The sequence below is a fragment of the Jatropha curcas genome, chromosome 7 (genome assembly GCF_041381405.1).
Source record: "Jatropha curcas cultivar XTBG-Jc1 chromosome 7, XTBG_Jcur_1.0, whole genome shotgun sequence".
In the NCBI taxonomy this organism is placed as follows: Eukaryota; Viridiplantae; Streptophyta; class Magnoliopsida; order Malpighiales; family Euphorbiaceae; genus Jatropha; species Jatropha curcas.
Window position 1 is genome coordinate 14,851,643 of NC_143157.1, and position 9,081 is coordinate 14,860,723.

Consider the following 9,081-nt stretch of genomic DNA (forward strand, 5'->3'; position numbering starts at 1 on the left):
AATTTCTTTGGATCTTTTATAACTGGATTGTTTTTCTAATAATTTACAATATATGACGACTATAAATGAGTTTCCGCCCCTATGTGTCAATAGTATTAATGGAGGGACAAGCCACATTAGCAGGCTCTATCGATCGAAGAAGATCTGCACCTGCAAATCAAAATCTAAAGTCACCAACCAAGTAAAATCAAATACTATAGTTTTGTTTAGTACTAAACCCTCTCACAAAGGAGGGATAAAAAAACTCCAAATACGGAGACGATAATAACAAAACAAAAAAGACAGATCTATTATAGAAAATCAAATTTAAATTTATTAAAGCAAAAGAAGGTGAAACGAAAAAGATATTAGAAAGTATAAGGTAGAAGGCTACCGTTGATAAATAGCAGCAGCCTCAAACTAAGACTAGGGTGTAAAAAGCCTGAGAGAAAAAAGAGAGTGTGATATTGGCCTCAATACTAAAAAATAAATCTTTCTTTTATATTGTGAACTATTTAATAGAAATAGCTTGTATCTCTCTCATAACTCATCGAATTAATCAAATCTTGTGGTCGACAAGATATGAACTTAATACCTCTCACTTTCTATTTTCTTATAAAAAATGAGAAATCAATCAATATCATACTTCTCGATTGTCAAATTGAATAAATTATATATTTATATTCGTATATGCTTATTTTGGATTTAATTGGATATTGTCCACTTTCATATTATGCTTGAAAAACAAAAAGATAATAATGATATAACAAAAATGCATATTATTTATTATGCTTAATTCATAACAACAACTAAAAACATCGCGTGCCATGGTAGGTGGAAGAGGCTTCAATGATTGTAAGCATACAAAATTTCAGGCAGTAATTGTAGTATCTAACTCCTGTTCTTTTTCTAGATGTAAACATTAAAATATTAATGAAAAATAAAGAAAAAAGGTAGCTTCACATCAAGAATTACAATTTATATTATATTTATATTTAATTCCAATCATGCTGTATATGTATTTTATTTATATATGTGCGGGATTTCATTTCTAAATTTATATACGATCCACCACTAAATAGATTTTTATCTGATCTATTTGAAGTAAATCTCATCGAATATTTGCAAGATTTATTGATTTGATTATTCATAATATATACCTAATGTAAATAAATATTTTCCTTAACTAAAAGCTTACGGAAGTAAATTATATGAGTTCTAAATCATTTTTTGTTTAGACAAACATGATACTAAATAAAGTTATATCATATTAATTATTATATATTTATTTTTAAAAATAAAAAATTTAGAAAATAGAATTAAAACAGTTAAAAGAAACTTTAAAAACCCCTAGAATAATAGTGTTTGGCTTAGAGTTTTACATATGGATAAAACTAGAGTACTGATTTAAAAATTTCTATACTGATACAGAATTATTATTCACCATTAGATTTGAACTAGTTAAACAGAAACTATTAGATTTAAAATTGATTAAGTGACTTGTTCCCTATAGGATAGGTTAAAAAAAAAAAAAGAGGATTTAGTTTTTTATCATTAAAATACAAAAAACTATTTGATTGTGTAAATTAAAAAAACTATTTTCTATTTGATTGTGTAAATTAAAAAAACTATTTTCAACAAGTAAATTAAAAAATATATATTATTTTCAACACCACTATAATTATATAAAACATAAAAATTTAAAAATAAATAATTGTCTAATACTTCGAATTCATCTGCTCAAAATAAATTATTTAAAATTTTAATTATAGATTTTTAATTTCTTATTTTTAAAACATTTATAATGTATCTTGTAATTTAAATTATATTATATATTTTTAAATATAATATTATTTAATTAAAAATTAAATTATATAACTCTAATGGTTGGCTTATAAATATTTACCCTTTTATAATATCAAATTATATAAATTAATCTATATAAATTGTACTTTGTTACTTCTAATTGGTTTAACTAATCTTAATTGTTATCTTAAATTCATTTATATTTTTAAAAATAATTCATATTGTATATTTAATCATAAAAATAATTATTTAATTTTTGAAAATTTTAAATTAGAAGTCCATACATATAAAAAATAATTATTTAAAATTAATTGATCTACACACTATTCTATACATTAAATAATTATTTATATAATATAATTTAAATTATATATCAAATTACACGTCCATGTATTGTTCTATATATTAGATAATTATTTTTATATTAAAATACTATATATATTTTTTATATAATAAGTTATACAAGATAGATTTGAAGGAAAAAAAAAAAAAGATAAAGTTAAGAAATATTTAGATAAGAAACATATAACAGGTTGAGTAACAGGTTGTAGCAGGTTTCCATGAACATATGTCAAATAATAATTACTATCTTTATAATAGTAAAAGCCTTTACATATACATTTATCATTTTATTTATATATTTTGTCGAAATTAATTATTTTATTTTATCATTTTAAAAATAAACTATTTTACTTCTAAAGTTTGATTCGGTTAAATTATATTATCTTTTTGTCTATTTTCACTTTTTTTCATTAAAAATCTTAAGAATAATTATTATTTTATCCATGTATTTATTGAAATTAACTAAAATACACAATCTTAGAATTTAGATATACAGATAAAATTGTAATTATCTCCCTAAACCAAACCCTAATGCTTAAATATTGGTTTAACAAAAAAGAAGTATTAAGAATTAATTTTTATTCTCTCTTGTTTCATTCTCGTGTTTTCCATGACAGAGCTGGTTAAATTTATCCCTTGTAGTATCTTAAATTTTGTAAGAGATCTCTTATATCTTAGAAGTTACAATTTTGGAGATATTGATCCCCTCTCCATGCTAGCCATAACATTTTTTTTTTATGCTTTTACTATTTATATGCAAATTATTCACTTAATATGTGGTTATTATAATATTTAAAACAATAATTTTCACATTTTTTAACTATCGAATAAGTGTTTAATCAACCTAATTTTATAAGTTTGAGTGTTTAATACAATAATTTTTGCAAGTTAAAGCATTTAAATGATATAATTTTATAAGTTGAAGTGTTTAATAGATTAACATAAAAATTACGGTTGCCGTAATTTTTTTCGTAAGGTATGTAGGTGAATTCATGTGTTGGGCCCAGTAGCATCCCATCTTACTTTCCCTCCATGCTTGCAATATCATAACAAAATGGAAAAATTACAGAATTAAACTGAATACCTAATGATGTAAAAGGAAAATTTAGGGATAAATTGGTATATTTAAAAAAAAAAAATAGAGATAGATTAATTGTATTTCTCAAACTATAGAAATCGTTCTGTAATTATACTCTGCACAATTAACACACAGCCCGAAGTGTATCTGAGGCATAAAAGTAAAAACATAGAAAATAAAGGGTATTTGTTTTTATGTAGTGATGAGTGTAGAAAGTATGAAAGAATAGCGTCTGAGAAAGAGATGGCATGCAGCAAATGGTCCACCATTTCTGACAAAAACGTATTCCAATTTGACACCAACACCTTTAGGTGACCCACTGGATCCAAATTTATGGCAGTTATGGTGCTATGCGCGTGCACTTTATTTAGTTTCGTCCATATACTCACCTTGTCCTTTTAAAAAAATTGCCCTTAAGACCATGTTCACGAATCATCACCAATAGTAACTTGCATGTGGTAAGTAACGGCTTGAATTGAATGGTTGAAACCGTTAAATAAAATTAAACCGTTAATTTTATACAATTTTATTCTTTTGAATGATTTAATTTCGGCTTAAAATTTATTAAACCATTTTTAAATTAATTATTCAATTACGTTTAGAATCGAATGAAATCGTATAGTTATTACTTACAATTAAAACAAGATAGATTTTGTAAATCAATAAAATTAAAATACTATCAAAATTTGCCTAATATATTAAAATGTCTGAATTTTAGGAGTCTTTTTGTAATTTTAATCTATTTTGACTTTTCTATCAAATTTACCCAGATTTTGATCTTTATAGCAATAGCATCCTGGATTGCAATTAAGGATGTAATTGCAAATAAAAAAGTATTTTCATTCATTTTTAGATCATCATGTGATGTGACTAATAAAAATCGAAAAATTAAAAATAAAAAAATCATTAGTCTATCCAATTGATGTTGAGATTAAAATTTTAATTTTTTCAATAAAATATACTAATTAATAATTTAATAAATAAATATGTGTTACTTGCCAAAAAATTCTAAAGTATGGCATAAAAATTAAGTTAAAAAAATATTATTTTTTTCAATGTATTTTTTTTTTCATATTATCTATATATTAAAGATAAAAAATATTAATTCTTCTAGATTGATAATATAGTCAAATTATTTTTTATTTAATAATAAATAAATAATTTTTTAATTATTTTAATTACACGTTTTAAATTAATATTTCTATATCTAACTTTGAAATAATTTAATATTCAAAGGACATTTAAAATTTTATTTGTATAATTGATTTTTTTATTATTTAATATTAGGCCATCTATAAATTTTAATGTATTTTATCTAAACATTTCCTGCATTATAGTTGATTTTGCAATTTAAAATCACCTATAAATTCATTTTAGTACTCGAATACTAAATTTTATTTATTTATTAATTCATATTAAGCTAAAAAAATTTAATTTTTTATACTAAAAAAAATTTATCGGAAAATTAAAATTAATAAATTATTCACTAACAAGACTTTACAGATTACTAATTAGTTATATCATTTTACAAAAAAAGTACAATGTATAATACATAAACAAGTTTTTCATCATTTTTTTTAGCTTAAATAGTTTTTATTATAAAATTTAATTTATATTTTAATTTTCAAAAATTATAATTAATAAATTTTTCATCAATATTTTAGTTATAATTTATAATTAATATAATTCAATAAAGTATTTTTTTATGGTACCAAATTGTAAACCAAACCACACTAAATTGTGTTTCAAAAATAATTTATTTGAAAAATATTTTTAAAATTTTTAATGTTTGAGAAACTTAAGAAAACTAGTTGAACGCCCACATTTTGCGCGGGTTGATTCTTTTTTATTGTTGTACATTATATTTTATAAATTATATATTATTAAATATCTATTTTTCCACATGCTTTTTTATTAAATTAGCATATTACAAAGATTATAATAATTTAAATAATTATAAAATTTAATATCATGTTTAGGTAATTCTATATAGATAATTTAAACAATTTAAACACCATATATTAGCATAGATAATTCTATAAAATTTTTACTATTCAAATAATTTAATATGGATAATATATAGATAAATATTATTTATAATTAATAATTATTGCAAAACATAAAAAATATAGAAAAATTAAAAAATTGAATAGTAATAAATAATAATTCTAAATAAAAATTTATTTTAATTTAATTTAATATATAGAACTTAAATAGATTAAAAATAGAAAATTTTATACAAAACAAAGTCTTAACTATTTATATCTATATTTTTATTTAAAAAATTTGAATTCGAAATTTTTAATATTTTTAAAGACCTAATTTTTAGGTTTTAATTATATATATATATCACAATATCCAGTTAAATAGTAAAAAAAAAAAATTTTCAGTAATTTCTTAAAAAAATAGAATGCTTATACTGTAAGAATGCTTATACTTCTAAATAATGAACAATAATTATTGAGAGTGATAAATAATAACCAAAAATATCAAATCTTTAAAAATACTATACTCGAAAATATAAAACTAAGAAGATAAAATATTATTTTATGAAAAAGTACAAAGTAAATAATTAATATTGAGTCTGTGTATCCTCCTATTGATTTTCAAATATAAAGGAATATGACCTGTAAATAAATAAAAAAAATAGAGAAATCAATAAAAAGTTCCTTCCATAAACAGAAAAAGGAAAAGAATGAAAAAAAAAAGAGATTAGAGAGTTAATTACTTGAGTCGGAAAAAAGGGTGATATATCTGGATTAGAGAGTTAATATTATCATACTTCTACTATTTAAAATCTGAAAACAATAATGACATATATATCAAAAAAAAAAAAAAAAAAACACTACACAATCAAAACATAAAGAATTGAAAGCAAAATAATTGAAAGAAGCAAAATAATTTGGAGATTTTGATAAAAATTTTAAAAAAATAAAAAAAATATGTTAGAACCACAGGTTCTAACCGGTTGTCAAACCTTCAGTTTCGGCCGGTTCTCGGAACCGCTGATTCACGGTTCTAAAAAACTTAAAACCAGAACCGAACCGCAATAAAGTAAGCATATAATAGTTTTTTAGGATTTTAATTTTATCATTTTAAAAAAAGATAATTTAATTTTAATTGGTTATATTAACTTTCTATTTAAATCTAAATTCTATTAGGCAAATTAATAAATTGACTTATATACCGAATAAGATCTATATTAAGCATAGTAAAAATATAACATCTCTAACGATTTTAATTTATTGGTTGAGAAAATAAAGGCAATTTTATATTGATTGGTAATATTATACTATATAAGGTACATATTAAATATGAAAAGTATACAATATATTTAATTGTTATTTTTATAAATCTTTAGTATGATTGATTATAATTATTTCCTACAAGTAACTTATTATATATATAATAAATGTAATTTACTATTATTTATTAAGAAATATATTATAAGATTTTATTGTTTGATATAAAATACAAAATAAAACTCACTATAAATATATGATCTAATATGTTGTATTAATAAACCACATAACATGTTTGGAAGAAATTTTTTCTCAAAAAAAGCAACCATAAACTTAATTATATGCTTATATATTTAAACAAAAAATAAAAAAAAAGAAAAATATCAAAATTATAAATGATGCTCTAAAATAATGATTAACATATTAATTACTGTAACAGTTGATACTAGTTTCTCATATTTTAATAGTATAGATAATTTATGATATTATATTATATACCAAAAACTTAAGTTAATTAAATTTAAATTATTATAAAAAATTTAAATTTATTGGTACCATGAAAATTTGGTTGTCAAATTACAATAATGTTTTATTATCACAAAGATGTTTTTTTCTTAAGAAGTTATTTATTTATTTATTTTTGAAAAAGCCTCAAGGGATTAACTCATATTATTAGAATCAAAGACCAAAACACCATACAAGAAATAAGGAGGGTATACCCCGTTCGAGATCACCATTTGAAAAAACTGCTCTAGCTATTGTATAAGTCGTCTGATTCATAGATTTCTTTGCAAAACCATAAGAAAAAGATGCAAGCTCTTGTAATAGAGCTTTACAATCGATTACGATTGAGCCAGAATAAGAAAGATCTAAAATATCTAACCTCAAAGCCTGAATTAGAAGAAAACAATCTGTTTCTAACACAACTGACCTTCGACCCAAAATCTTTAGCCAGCTCAAAGCTTCCCAAAAACACAAAGCTTCACCCAATTTAACATCATCCATGGCTAGAGTAGAAGATGATTTCCCTGCAACACACATCCTTCTGCAATCTCTTGCAATTATTCCAAAGCCAAAACGATTGTTAAAGAAGGAAACATCTGTTGGGAAAATAACTATTTTCCCGCCCTTCGGATCGGCTTCAAGCAGGAACAAATGAGAAAATAAAATAATGACTGAGAAATTAAAGAGAATAAATAACACGATAGTTTAACGTGGAAAACTCCCCCAGTGGAGAAAAACCACGGCCGTTGCCAAACGACAATCAAGAAAAATATTCACTATGCGGCAAATTGTTACAACCACAATTACAAAATATTTTTCTACCCGACACCCTCAAAACACCCCAAATATTTTATACTCCAACGGACTCTAAGAGACTTGCTCTAAATCCCTAATATAAAACACATTCAAGTGTTTTTGGTGTGTTTAGAAACCTAAACCTTGGCTCCTTTTTTATAGCTAATCCACCACCCTCCAAAAGCTCTCTCCCCGATGTGGGATTGAGAAATTTTTTTTTTAAATTTTTGTTTTCAACAAAGGAGGCTAACAATCTCCACCTTGAAAATAAAATTAAAAAAAAAACATAACATTATTTGCTACCGACAATCATAATTCTTATCGTCAAGAATTATCATACTCTACCATAAAAGAATATCGCCACTTGGAACCACTTTACCGACTCCAAGAATTTTCCATCGGCCATGTCGGATCCCGCTAATAGTTTATGGTGCAACCCTCCTATTGATTTTTCCGAGAGTTCATTAGCCATCGACATATTTTTTCCACCACACACTTTGCATCAACTGTCAACCAATGCCGTGCGCATTTCCATGGACCAGCTACTAATAATCCATCCTCTTCCATGGCATCTCAACGGGTAGTAATCATGCCATGAGGACACACATCTCTCAATTACAGAGAGAACACATCATCTCCTTCGCCACAGGAGATCACATTGGCAGCAACAACGTTAGAGCTTCTAGCCGAATCAGCTCTACCGTTCGGGCAATCCTTCTTCACGTGTCCAGTTTGACCATAACCCCAGCAGACAACCTTCCTCTTTCCGCTGACTGTTTTACCCCGCAAAACCTTATGCAGTCCAGACTGAATCAACATGTCTTTGACTTGCACTTGCCACAGTGCAAAATTCATTCTCCCATCAAATTTCTCAATCTCACATCTCATAGCCGACATGCTTACTTGTGCTTATAACAATGAACCCAATAATTAGTGAAGTAAACCGATTCGGCAATACTCAGGAAAGACCACAATGATCTCCTAGACAGTATTAACATTCCACATAAAATCCCAATTGGGCGGAGGGGTCACAAGCAGTCCCACTTAAAATCCGGCCTTCTAGACAGAAGTTATGTGCACGGTATACTATCAGAACTTTTGTACCAGGATAACTTCAATAATTATCGTCAGGACCTTCACCACCGGTACTCAAGCACACCAAAGCAAAGCTCTACCCGCTTCAAGACTTCCAAAACTCCACCTGCTTTTAAAATAAAATAATTTCTAACAACAGTATTTCTGATGTGGACGATCAGACTAAGCCGCAACCACAGTGCATACTTATAATTACAAGAAATTATTTTAACACTAAAAGCTCCGCCTAACAACTAGGCT